A 14617-nucleotide genomic window follows, 5' to 3' on the forward strand; every position below is an offset into this window, starting at 1 on the left:
AGAATTTGGGGGTTCCCATACTTCCGTTAGACCAACAGGTTTTGGTCACTGCGGTAGATGACTCTCCTCTGCAAAGTAGACATCCCTTATCGCGAACCCCGGAGTTGATGTTCAGTGTTGGTGTGCTACATAAAGAGAGTCTACAGTTTCTGGTCCTGCGTATGGCAACCTCCACCATTATTCTTGGCATGCCATGGTTACAACTTCACTCCCCTCAGATAGATTGGGCTTCAGGTCAGCTAACGAGCTGGTCTACCCATTGTCATCATCACTGTTTAGCGAAAGTAACCGTGAGTAACACCAAGATTCAGGTTAAAGGTGTGCCACCTCAATACGCAGAATTTGCTGACGTATTCTGTCCCAAATCAGCAGATAAACTCCCCCCCCCCCCCACCGTACCTTCGACTGTCCCATCGATTTAAGATCTGGTTGTATGCCCCCTAGGGGTCACCTCTATAATCTATCTGGGCCTGAGAAACTGGCAATGCAGGAATACATCAAAGAAAACTTGGCCAAGGGTTTCATCCGTCCCTCTCGTTTACCAGCAGGGGCAGGATTCTTTTTTGTAAAACAAAAGGATGGAGGCCTTCGTCCCTGCATTGATTATCGAGGCTTAAACAAGATTACAGTGAAAAATCGTTACTCTTTGCCTTTGATTGACGATTTGTTCACTCAGGTTACCAACGCCAAGATTTTCTCTAAACTGGATTTGAGAGGCGCATACAACCTAGTTCGAATTAGGGATGGTGACAAATGGAAGACGGCCTTTAACACACCCGACGGGCACTACGAGTACCTGGTGATGCCCTTCGCAGGGGCACCTCTAGGCATAGACAGTACAGGCCATTGCCTAGAGTGCCATTGGTCCTGGGGGGCGCCATGTTTCTGGATTAAGCCCCGCCCTCAAATTAAGCCCCACCCATCGTGGGTTTTCTATTACTTGCTTCTGCTGCATCTTAGCGTAAGCAGGCAGCTGCCACCTCTGTGCCTTGTGCATCCTTCTTTCCCCCTTTGTGCCACCTTCTGTCCCTTTTGTGCCTCCTTCTGTCTCCTTGTGCCATGTCTGACCCCCTTTTTGTCCTTCTGTCTCCCTTTGTGCCTCCTTCTGTCTCCATGTGCCTCCTTCAGTCTCTCTGTGCCACCTCTGCCTCCTTTGTGCCCATTTCTGCCTCCTTCTGTCCCCCTGTGCCTCTTTATGACCCCTTTGCCTTTATTTGTGCCCTTGTGCTACCCCTCCCCCCCCCAATTCCTCCTTCAATCCAACTCTGCCTCCTTCTGTCCTCCCGTGCCGCCTCCTGTCTCCCTTTGTGCCTCCTTCTGTCTCCATGAGCCTCTTCAGTCCCCATGTGCCAACTCTGTCCCCTGTGCCTTCCTCTGTCCCCTTATGCCTCCTTCTGTTCCCCTTTGTGCCTTCTGCTGTCTCCCTGTGGCGCTTTCTGTCACCCTCTGCCTCCTTCTGTCTCCCTGTACCTCCTTACATCCCCCTCTACCATCTTCTGTCCCCCTTTTGTGCCACCTCCTGTCCCCCTTTGTTCATACTTCTGTCCCCCTTTGTGTCTCCTACTGTCGCCCTGTGCTTACTTCTGCCCCCCTTTGTGCTTTTTTCTGTCTCCTTCTTATGCCTCCTTCTGTGCCCCTTTGTGCCTTCTGCTGTTTCCCTGTGGCACTTTCTGTCACCCTCTGCCTCCTTCTGTCTCCCTGTGCCTCCTTACATCCCCCTCTGCCACCTCCTGTCCCCCATTGTGCCGCCTCTTGTCCCTTTGGTGCCTCCTTCTGTCCCCTTTTGTACCTCCTTCAGTCCCCTGTGCCTCCTTTTGTCCCCCTTTGTGCCTCAATCTGCCCACATTGTGCCTCCTTCTGCTCCACTTTGTGCCTCCTTCTGCTCCACTTTGTGCCTCCTTCTGTCCTCTTTTGTGCCTCCTTCTGGCCCTCATGCCTTTTTCTGTCCCCCTGTACCTCCTGCTGCCCCTCTGTGTACCTCCTTATGTCCTCCTGTGCCTCCTTCTGTCCTCTGCATCTCTTCTGTCACCAATTGTGCCTCATTCTGTCCCCCTGTGTGCCTCCTTCTGTCCCTTTGTGCCTCCTTCTGTCATTGCCGCATTACGATCATTTTCTGGTGAAACGCTGCTGCATTACGATTATTTCCTGTTGAAACGCTGCCGCATTATGATTATTTTCATGGGGGAAGGGTGGGCACCATGGGGGTGGGGCCGCGCAAAGGTTTTTTTGCCTGGAGTGACAAAATGGCTAGAGGCGCCCCTGGCCCTTCGGGTTGTGTAACGCCCCGGCCGTTTTCCAGGAGTTGATTAATGAGGTATTCAGGGAGGTGTTGGGGAAGTTCGTCTTAGTATATCTGGACGATATACTGATCTTCTCGTCCAATCTCTTGGAACATCGAAAACATGTTAAGTTTGTCCTAGGGAAGTTAAGACAGAATCTGCTTTACGCTAAATTAGAGAAATGTCTTTTCGAAGTAACCTCTGTTGCTTTCTTGGGGTACATTATCTCTACGTCTGGCCTCTCCATGGATCCTGGAAAGGTTTCGGCTGTTTTGGAGTGGCCTCAGCCTGTGGGACTGAAGGCGCTCCAAAGATTTTTGGGCTTTGCCAACTACTACAGGAGGTTTATAAAGGGGTACTCTTCAGTGGTCTCGCTTCTCACCAGTCTCACCAAGAAGGGGGCTGATACTTACCACTGGTCAGCAGAGGCACATTCTGCCTTCTCTACACTGAAAAAACTGTTCTGTTCTGCACCCATATTAAGATATGTGGATGTCGCCTTCCCCTTTATCGTGGAGGTTGATGCCTGGGTGGGGGCTGTATTGTCTCAGCAATCGGGTTTGCAGGGCAAACTCCACCCATGCGCCTACTTCTCTCGTAGGTTTTCACCCGCAGAGAAAAACTACGATATAGGCAACCGGGAGCTTTTAGCTATCAAGTTAGCTTTTGAAGAATGGCGACATTGGTTAGAAGGTGCAGAACATACTATCACAGTTTATACAGATCATAAAAATCTGGAGTACATAGAGGGCGCCAAGAGACTTAGCCCTCGTCAGGCCCGGTGGTCTTTGTTCTTTTCAAGATTCAGATTTGTAATTACGTATACTCCTGGTAGTAAAGACATCAAGGCCGACGCCTTGTCCAGGTGTTTCGAGCCCGAGACAGTACAGCCCTCAGCCCCTGAGACCATTTTACCTCAGAAGGTAGTTTTGGCAGCCACTGAGACCTGGAAGGATTGGACAGTCACTCTGAGTCCCTACCAACAGGATGTTCCAGAGTGGAAGCCCGATGGGGTTATGTTTGTACCACTGCCTTTTCGTCTGCAACTCCTACATCTGTTTCATTCCCACAAAACTGCTGGTCATCCCGGGGCCACCAGAACTCAGGATTTACTGGCCAGATGTGCTTGGTGGCCTACGTTGGCAACAGATTGTAAGGAGTTTGTAAGAGAATGTGCAGTGTGTGCTAGGAGTAACCCTTCTCGCCAGGCTCTTGCTGGTACTTTACAATCCCTACCAGTGCCAAGTGAACTCATTTGTCCATGGATTTTGTATGAGAACTCCCCAGGTCTGAGGGCAAGACGGTCATTTGGGTGGTAGTAGACAGATTCAGTAAGATGGCTCATTTCGTTCCATTGAAAGGACTCCCCTCAGCTCAGGAATTGGCTGATCTCTTCATCCAGCACGTTTTCCGGCTACATGGCATTCCGGAAAATGTAGTGTCAGATCGGGGAGTCCAATTTGTATCTAAGTTTTGGAAAGCTTTTTGCCATCAGCTGGATATGGACCTTGCATTCTCATCAGGCTACCACCCACAGACCAATGGTCAGACCGAGAGAGTTAACCAGTCTCTAGAACAATTTCTCAGATGTTATGTTGCAGATGCTCAGTCCGATTGGGTAACATTTTTGCCGTTTGTGGAATTTGCGCACAACAACCTGAAAAGTTCCTCCTCAGGATTTTCCCCATTCCAGGTAGTGTCAGGAAGATCACCCAAGTTTGCCCCGTTGCCTGTGGCGTCTACACCATTCCCAGCCTTGGAGGATTGGCAGAAGGCGTTGAAGCAGATTTGGGGAATGGTTAAGAGGAACTTGGGGAAAGCTTTCCAGACCCAGAAAAAACAGGCAGACAAGAGGTGGTCTGTAGAGTGAAAATTTTCTCTGGGAGACTTGGTCTGGGTGTCCACTCGGCATTTGGCCCTGAAGCAACTGTCACCCAAACTGGGTCCTAGATTCATAGGACCATTCCCAGTGACCAGAAAAATTAATAATGTCACTTATGCAATTGATCTCCCAGCCAGCATGCGAGATGTGAGATCATTCCATGTGTCTCTGTTGAAGCCGGCAGGGCACGTGGATTCCTCTCCCCCCCCCTGTGATGGTTGATGATCAACCTGAATATGAGATTAAAAAGATTCTGGACTCTCGATTAGTGCAGAATTCTGTGCAGTATCTGGTCCACTGGAAAGGATATGGTGTAGAGGAAAGAACTTGGGTGCCAGATTGTCGCATGCATGCGGAAGAATTAAAGAAAGAATTTCATGACTCACATCCTGGGAAGCCTGGTGGGAAGTTGGACACAACAATTGTTTGGGCAGCACCAATACAAAAATAGTAGAGCTCAGAAAGGTATCTAATAAATATAAATCAATATGAATCAGTGTGTGCAGAAATGGATTCTACACAAGTAATCAAGCAACAACAAAGGTGAATCCTGAGAGACCGCACCACACAATTAATGAAGTATAAATCATGAGCTTTATTTAATAATAATGCAAAAAATGGATAAAAACAATTAAAACAATGAACACCAGGTAGACACAATAAATCAAGCCAAATGGCTATAAATGTGTACAATAATGCTGATATGCATAAATAAATCCAGCCCAACCCTTCACTCACAGCCAAAATAGTTCATGAGGTAAAGAACCTGGGTAAGAAAGTGCCAAGTGCTGTGTGCAAAAACGCTGTATATGCAGGGCACTACAAAGTGCGTGAGTGCATGAAAAGTGACAAGAAATGTGGTAAAGAAGCAGTCCCACCAAGGGGATGCAGAATGTGCAAAGAAAGGAGACAATGTGCCAAGTGGATGAAAATCCGTAATCCACGGAAAACAAAGGTGCATACAGTAGGACTCACCAAGGTGCAGGAGCTGGAGGAGGAAGGGTAGCGTCTACCTGAGGTGTGCCTTCGCGATTCGCCGCTTGACGCGGCTTCTACCGGGCATAATGAACGCCACAGCGTCCCCCGTATATAAAGGAAGTCAGTCACCGGAAGGGGCGGGTCGAGCAGGTCAATGCGTACGTGGCCACGTACGATGGAACGCAAAGGTCGCGCTCACTTGGTGCGCACCTCCCGTCCCATAAGAGTAAAGTAAAGTCGGGGGAAGCGTAGTCATAGCAACACTAGTAAACAATAGTGATAAGCGCGCGTGCGCATAATACATAGAAGAGAGTAAGCACATTGGAGAGATGAGCGGAAAAGGAAAAAATATATAAAACCTTATGTCACATAATCATCTCTGTTATACATATAATCAAGAGTGGAGACAATGCTCCGACATTATTAAGAATGGAACAATAGGAAATCGAACTGTATAACACACCTAATCATACACAGATAGAATTACAACCAAAGGATGTTTTCACAGAAACAGTACCATAATTGAGCCAGGCAGATGCATATTTATGACACACAGTTAGAGGGGCAGTGCACCTAGGATATCTAATGGCGCACAATAACACATAACACAACAGTATATACCGAACACCCCGCACAGCAGAGCAACAATCATTGTGTTAAAAATCAGAACACTCGTATCTTCAATGGAAGGATCAATTGCTTCCCATGTGTGCAGTCCAGATATCTTCAAAAGAGATTTTGGCCTGTCATCTCGATCCCAGAACCCAGTATGATCTGATATCCAACCAGTAAGAGCCAGGGCGTAAAACTATAAAGACAGGGGGAAAAAGATATTACCATCCTCACATAAATATCAAAGTATAATCCCATATACCAGTATGCAGGTGTCACTAATGGGAATAAAGCAGCAGGTTACTAGCGATAACAATGTCAGCAGCAAAATTCTAAAATTAAAGTAAATATGTATACAAGTATACATACACAAACATGTTTCAATTAATTATTTTCAGACAAGCAAGAGGCACCACCCCCGATGTAAGCACTATTCAAGAGGGGTCACTCACCAAGACCCACCAAGGTGCCATTGTGCACATCACCATCAACGTGATAAACATGCACCCAAACTAATAGCTATGCAGGGATTGGAATAGCCTGAAAGGTGATAATGTGATAATCCAGAGTGATAGACACGCACTAAGATCAAATTGTGTCAAAAGGTAGGAAAAAGATCCATACCACACACAGACAGACACCCTAGATCAGTGGAGGTATCCCAAAAATGTAAAATCATCATTTAAACCCACCGGAAATCTGGTATCGAGTTCATAGATCCACCGGGTCTCTTGTCGAAGCAGTGCCTGAATGATATCTCCACCCCTGGAAGACAAAGTGACATGAGTTAGTCCACAGACCCACCAACCTTCAGTTGTACCCCCATGTGCCCTAAGGGCGTGTTCTGCCACCGAGGTAAGTACCTTGCCATCGGCAGCATCTCTCTGAGCTAAACGGATGGTTGACATGTGCTTTTGTATTCTGGTTTTTAGGGCATTCTTAGTCTGTCCAACATACCACTTGTTACAGGGGCAGCATAATAGGTATACAACCCCCACCGTTTGACAATTGATGTAATCCTTGATATAATGCTTAAATCCATTCCGAGGACTAATAATAAATTTCCTAGGTTGCATCATCCGGCAGATGTTACAACGGCCACACGGGTAGCTCCCACTGACACTAGGTCGTTTCCAGCTGTTCCTTTGAAAGTGGCTCCTACATAAACGGTCTTTCAGGTTTGTTGCCCGTTTGGCAGTAATTGAAGGTCTGGGAGTCAAGTATTGTGTCACTACTGGGTCATTCTTCAACACCGCCCAATGTTTAGCCAGAATCGAGTGTAGTCCCTGCCAACTATTATTGTATGGAGTGCAGAATCTTACCACATCCCGTTGCTTTGTTTTCTTCTTACCATATAACAGACCTTCTCTGTTTGAATTCAATGCTCTATTATATGCCCTCCGTATGATCCTTTTAGGGTATCCTCTCTGCCTGAATCTTTCTTTTAAATCCTCTGCTTGTAATTTGAAATCCATTTCATCTGAGCAATTTCTTTTTAATCACAAAAACTGTCCCACTGGTATATTGTCTTTAAGAGCCTTAGTGTGGAAGGAACTGTAGTGCAGTAGGCCATTGACCGCCGTTTCTTTCCTGTATAATTTGCTTCCAATCTGTCCAGAACCTGTAAGATACAAATGCAAATCTAGGAAGTTCAAGGCATTTTCCGATATGTGGGAAGTTAGAATAATATTATGTTCATTTCTGCCTAATGCTGAGATAAAATCAAGTGCCAGTTGTTTTGGACCATCCCACAACAACAGGATGTCGTCTATAAAACGAAACCACCCAATCACATGACCATGAAATCTGTCAAAAGCTGGGCCCCACACTATTTCTCGTTCCCACCAACCTAAAAAGAGGTTAGCTACTGCCGGAGCACACTTAGCCCCCATGGAAATGCCGTGTACCTGTAAGTAGTACTTACTATCAAAGGTGAAGTAATTATGCTTGAGGACAAATTCCAGAAGAGAGACAAGGAAATCGTTGAACTCAGATCTCATTTGTGTGGTTGTCGAGAGAAAGTAGCAAACTGCGTTGCAGGCGTCCCTGTGGTCGATGTTGGTATAAAGAGCCTCCACATCGAGGGATATTAGTAAAGTACCTGTTGGAACAGAGAGATGATTTAATTTTGTAATCAGATCCAGCGAGTCACGGATATACGAATCCAGTGTAATGACATGTTCCTGTAAAAAGAAATCCAAAAAGGTACATGATTTTTCAATAAGGCTGCCAATCCCCGAGACTATAGGTCTACCGGGTGGTTGAGTACGATTTTTGTGTACTTTGGGAAGTAAATAAAAGGTGGGGGTTTCTGTACTGTTAAGAATAGTTTCTCACGTTGTGAGATAATACCCCCCTCTTTGGCATCATCCAGAAACAAGTCAAGTTCTCGTTTAAATACTTGACCTGGATTAGTTCTCAAACTTTTATAGAATTTGTGAGTTCTCAGTTGTTTCATTGCCTCTTTTACATAATCCTCAGTCGACCACAACACCACATTACCGCCTTTGTCAGCCTCGCGTATGATAATCCCTTCACATCTGGATAGATCATTAAGTGCTGTCCGTTCCTCCCTGGTTAAGTTGTCTCTGCAGTATTTATTACCCCTCAAACCCTCGATGTCCCTAGTGAGTAGGTCAAAGAACACTTTTACCGCCGGGCATGAAGAAAAATTAGGCATGAAAACAGACTGAGGTCTAAACTTACCCACTCGTTTATCTGAGGCTGACACATCTTCACCAGAAGCTTCATTTTCACCCAAAAGTTCCATCAAGTCATTGAAGACCTGTCTATCAATCGCCTCTGGTAGGTCCACTAATTGTCTTGTCCGATCATCACCTACATTGTTGTGGTACATCTTCTTGAGCGTAAGTCTTCGACAGAATAGGTAGAGATCTTTAACTGTTTCAAAAATGTCCATATCTTTATTGGGAGAAAAGGATAGGCCACGCCTTAAAACACTGGTTTCTGTCAGTGTTGGCCGGATGACTGCCTGGCTGTGATTGCTTTAGGGGCCTTTTTTGTATGCATATGTGTAAGAAGGAATAGACTTAAATTTCAAGTACCGTTGATGTCTCTGGTTATCATGGATACCCTTATTCAGTTGGAAAGTGGTTGGAATTCCCAGCTAAATGCTGTGTTTGGGGAGGCGGAGTTGGTGGTGGGAGGAAGTGTACCAGAAGGAATGCCTATCTTTAAAAAGTTATGCATTGACATCAAGAATGCCCACGCTGAATATATCCGCCTCTGGTGGAATATCCAAAGTTTGGAAAACTACAAGCGTGAGGGCATTTTTCCAAGGGGCTTGAGGGTCCAAATTTTCCCATCATGGGAGGTAACCCCACAGGATAAAAAAGAGTGGGAGACAGGTTTGGGACGCTGTTCTGTTATTATTATTGACATGCTACTAAATCATGATAAAAAATTGTTACCTATACTAAAATCAAAAATAAGTACATTGTTACAGAAACTTAATGAATTTGATTCAGTGAGTTTGGTGCAGCCGGGGGGGGGGGGGGGGGGGGGGTATGCGCGCTAGAAGGCAAGCCCTTTATGCCAGTAGGAGAGGGAACAGCTGATCAGGTCGATCAGCTGATCCCAGCGCGGTTACTGATTGGCTGAGTGGCGCAGGGCACCGCGGAGGAGCGCTGAAGTATATATAGATCTTGCTGGTCAGTCTCTGGTTGTCTGCCGTTGCGAATACTTTTGAGCACTCAGACCTCAGTCAGATACCACAGTGTGTTAGAACCAGGTGGACCTGGGAATTCACACTTAGCCAGATTATTACTGTGTTATACTTTAGACCAGTTCCGGGGTGTTGAGACCAAGGACCTCACATCCAAGCTTAGGATCACTGTGTCATTACTGTGTTATACTTTAGACCAGTTCCGGGGTGTTGAGACCAAGGACCTCACACCCAAGCTTAGGATTACTGTGTCATTGCTGAGTTATTATCTAGACTAGTTCCTGGGTGTCAAGACCAAGGACTTCACACCTCAGACTAGGACTGTGCTTTATATCTGTTATGACTATTTGCTCTGTCAACCTCTCTCTTGCTTTCTGATTCGGTACCTCTGCATATCTGCCTACCTGTTGCCAAACCCTGCCTGTACCCGGTTACCGAATCAGCCTTCTGTCTCTGTACCTTATCTGCTCGTGTGTTGCCGAACTGGCCTGCCCGACCCTCCAGGCTGTCACTCATCCCTTGAGTGCTCAGTCTATCTGTACTAGCTGTGACACTATTCCACCAAGTGTCAGTTAGCTATTAGGACTCCTGCTCCTCAGAGAGTCCGGCCTGCTAGCAGCCAGTGGCCTCTACTCCTCTGGAATCCTCTGGCTTCAGTACAGTCTATTATCTGATCTCCAGGTATCACTGGTTGCCAGGTGCTCTCTATTCCCTCTCTCAAGGAGATAGTCCCTGCACAGCCGAGGGCCACCTGCCCCTCAGGTGGTTCCTGGCCGAGCTGCCTGTGTCTTCCGCCTCACGGGAGATAGCCTACAGTTACACCAAACACTATACTTCATTAGGTGTCCAGAGGTTAGTCATACTTGTATTATTGGTGATTCTGCAGATCATCCATAATCAGGTATACATCTGTATTATTGATGATTCTGCAGATCATCAATAATCAGATTCTCTCTGTGTGCTGACACCAATCGTTACAAAAAGCAAGGAAGGATCCACAGGATCCTGTGGTTTTATTGCACTGTGTTATGTGGAATTTCCAATAAAGTTATCATCTTTTTCCATCGACCTTGTCTGGTCTGCGGATCTTTCCTTGCTTTTCATTTGGATTGGCCTGACTCAACAGATCTTGCACCGACTGGTATGATTGTCAGGGGGTAGAGCGTACATGAACTTTCTTATTTTTCCTTGGAAAGCTGTGATATTTTTCCTCCATGCATAACACCCCTTGTTATGCCCAAATAACTCAATTTTAGTTTCATCAGTTCACAGCACCTTATTCCAAAATGAAGCTGGCTTGTCCAAATGTGCTTTAGCATACCTCAAATCTCTGAGGCAGCTTTCTGTATCCTTCCCCTCAACCACCAGAGCTGGTGAACAATCTTGTCTTCAGGTCATTTGAGAGTTGTTTTGAGACCCCCATGTTGCTACTCTTCAGAGAAAATTAAAAGAGAAGGGAAACTTACAATTGACCCCCTTAAATACTCTTTCTCATAATTGGATTCACTTGTGTATGTAGTTTAGAGGTCACTGAGCTTACCAAGCCAATTTGAGTTCCAATAATTAGTTCTAAAGGTTTTGGAATCAATAAAATGACAACAGTGCCTAAATTTATGCACCTGCCTAATTTTATTTAAACAATTATTGCACACTTTCTGTAAATCCAATAAACTTAATTTCACTTCTCAAATATCACTGTGTGTGTCTCCTATATGATATATTTAACTGACGTTTTTTATCGTAACAACCAACAATTCATACAGGAAAATCATGACGATTAACAAGATTGCCCAAACTTTCGCATCCCACTATATATTTGAAAATGATACGGCACTTTGATCTGTGTGTCGGACAGATTATATTATATCTCATACTCCTTCACATCTTTATATGACAAGGATCCTTGCGACGTATTGCGGAAAGCTATATTATACCACTGAAGCTGGATCTTTTGCAATTACTTCTGCTTAATCTTCAGTAGAATATGAACTTCCCTATAGCTTTAATGGAATATACGTGACTCTTGTTCAATATCAGGTGACTTTTAGAAATCCTCCTATAATCATCACTGCAGTATAATTAAGACTCTACCATGGGATGCTTATCTCTTACAGCAGTGGTACTAAATATCTATTCAAATGGCAGCTAATTTATGGTGTATGTAAGTGAATATTGATGCTTTAGATCATATTGGTTGATATCCTATTACCATCTATGAGTGGTTTAAACTATATGAGGTAATGCCCATTGTGATAATATGCATGGTTTCCTCTAGGAGGGATGATGGGATTACCCAATTAACGACTTTATTGGTCAAACTAAATATGACTGACTAAAAGGGGTACCCGTCAAGGGTGCCCACTCTCACCATACCTGTTTGCTCTTGCCATAGAGCCCATGGCTATTCTAATAAGAGATTCTGAACACATTAAAGGTATCCCAGTGGGATGTATTGAAGAAAGGATCTCATTATATGCAGATGATACCCTACTCTATTTAAATGACCAACTTTTGGCACATTTTCAGGCCTTAAGGTCAATCAAGATAAGTCTGTCATCATGCCACTGACTGGGTCCCAGCTTATTATACCCTCTAATCCTCTACATGGGGTAACTGAATTTAGGTATCTGGGCATTCTAATAACACATTCTGTGAATGATTATATTAGGTATAATATACAGCCGGTTATTGAGGCCTTTCGTAGGAAATCTCAGACTTGGAAAAACGTACCGCTCTCACTTATTGGGAAAATAAATATATTTAAAATTATCTTTTTACCCAAATTTCTATACGTCCTTCGTAACTCGCCAGTAGCTATTCCAAAAAAATTCTTTAAAAATCTCCATTCCTTAAAGAGAACCAGAGATGAAGCACCCTCATGTATTTTATCATAAAAATCAATGAGAACATGACAGTAAACACCTACCATGCTTTTAGTTTCTCTCTTCTCTGCCCAATTACTCTGCTATCAGCTGTGATAAAATAGACCGACTGAGTCAGTCTAAGTTTGACCTGGAATCAGATTAGCTGAGTCCGTCTGCTGTGTGAAGTCATTTCAAGCCCTCCCCCTCCTGCTGTGCCTTCCTGCTGTGCCTTCCTGCTTTGCATACTCAGCATCACGGAGGGCTGTGATGAGAAGGGTTGTCTTTCTTTGCTGCTGCCTAGGAATGCCATGTGTATATATACGTATATGAGCGCATATATATATATATATATATATATATATATATATATATATATATATATATATATATATATATATATATATATATATTATAATATATTTCTGTATTAGCCAAAGTCATATTGTGGTGCTTGTGATGAGTAGTAGGTGGTTTGGATATTGTGACCAATCATTACCTGAGGTAATGATTTCCTCCGTACTTCTGCCGCTGTCTTCACTCGTTCTGAGCCCTGGTCGGAGGAAATCCAGGTCGGGCTTCTGGGCTGCAGGAGGATGACGTCACCGCCGCTCCTCAGCGTGGCCGGGCGTGCGCATTATGGCTCTCTGCACTGCGCATGCGTCCCCCAAGCTAGGCTTGTACGCTGAGCAGCGCAGAAGCGCTGCAAGCGTACAAAGTAACGATTTGAGCTGCTCATGGCCCGGAACAAGAAGGGCATGAGCCGGCGGCCATCTTGGATATCTGCCGGGGGGAAAATGTAAAAATGAAAGAAATAAGGCACAACAGAGCGGCGAAAATGGAGGTATAATAATTTCCGCTTCAAGAGCTATCGATGTAAATATGTTTTGTGTGTTAACCTTCATCTCTGGTTCCCTTTAATCTCATCATTTATCTGGTCAGGGCAAGTTCCCAGAATTGCTCTTAATACGCTACAACTAGCTACTGATCAGGGAGGCCTAGCCCTTCCTAATATGCAACTATATTACTATGCTGCAAAATTAGTCACGGCCAGATGGTGGTTTTCCCAAGATAATTATAACTTCGCAGTGGTAACTGAGGCGGCTTGTTTGGGTACAAAGGTACTAGCAATGGTACTAGCAATTGTGAGCAATGCAAACAGTATGCAAAGTATGGTCTGCAGTGGTTAAATACCTAAAGGTAGAGAAGTTAATATCTCCCTACACACCTATATGGGATAATGCTAATCTAGTGCATTTTACTCAGATACCTGACCCCAAACTCTGGGCGTCGGCAGGAATTAAGAATCTACTACATATTATTAAAGATGGAACATTATTAACATTTAATGAACTGAAGCAATCCTACTCTATTACAAATAAAATGTTTTTTCGCTACCTGCAGCTTCGGCATGCCTTCACGGCACAGTTCCCTGGGGGTGCACCCATGCTGGAGGTACACCACCTTGAAAATACTTTTCTGACAAAGCATCTAGACAAATCCTTGTCGGTGATATACTCAGACCTAATGTCCAAAAATAATGAAAAGATTCTTCGCTGCCAAGAAAAATGGAATTTGGACATTCCAGGCCTAGATAATACTGATTGGGAGGACATTTTAGCTGATTTTGTGAAAGTTCCCATTTCGGCTAGGGATAGGACGTATCTTACTCCTATAAGAATGCACAATATTAGTAATACTAACAGTGCGCTGTGTCAACGGTGCTCTGCTGAGAATGGTATGTTCTATCATATGTTTTGGAGCTGTGCAAAGGTTAAAGGGATACTTAAGTCAAACAAAAAAAAATGAGTTTTACTCACCTAGGGCTTCCAATAGCCCCCTGCAGCTGTCCGGTGCCCTCGCCGTCTCCCTCCGATCCTCCTGGCCCCGCCGGCAGCCACTTCCTGTTTCGGTGACAGCAGCTGACAGGCTGGGGACGCGAGTGATTCTTCGAGTTCCCAGACACATTAGCACCCTCTATGCTGCAATATGGTATATGATTTATGCTATAGCAGCATAGATGGCACTATTGTGGCCAGGAACGTGAACGTGAACGTGTCACCAAAACAGGAAGTGGCTGCCGGCGGGGCCAGGAGGATCGGAGAGAGACGGCGAGGGCACCGGACAGCTGCAGGGGGTTATTGGAAGCCCCAGGTGAGTAAAACTCAATTATTTTTTTTACTTAAGTGTCCCTTTAAGCTATTTTGGAAAAGTGTCTTTGATATTTTAAATGAAATTCTGGAGACATATGTCGAATGCACGCCCAAACTTGCACTGTTAGGATTATTCGAGGAGCCAACATATAATAAATATACGCAAT

The 14617-nt window shown here is 44.8% G+C and overlaps 1 protein-coding gene across 5 annotated transcripts in view; it reads left to right on the top strand.

Annotated features, from left to right (window-relative positions):
- The window catches only part of LOC137532532 (C4b-binding protein alpha chain-like), a 732640-nt gene that overhangs the window by 12724 nt on the left and 705299 nt on the right, over window positions 1-14617 (top strand). The window lies entirely within an intron of this gene.

The sequence above is a fragment of the Hyperolius riggenbachi genome, chromosome 1 (genome assembly GCF_040937935.1).
Source record: "Hyperolius riggenbachi isolate aHypRig1 chromosome 1, aHypRig1.pri, whole genome shotgun sequence".
Classification (NCBI taxonomy): Eukaryota; Metazoa; Chordata; class Amphibia; order Anura; family Hyperoliidae; genus Hyperolius; species Hyperolius riggenbachi.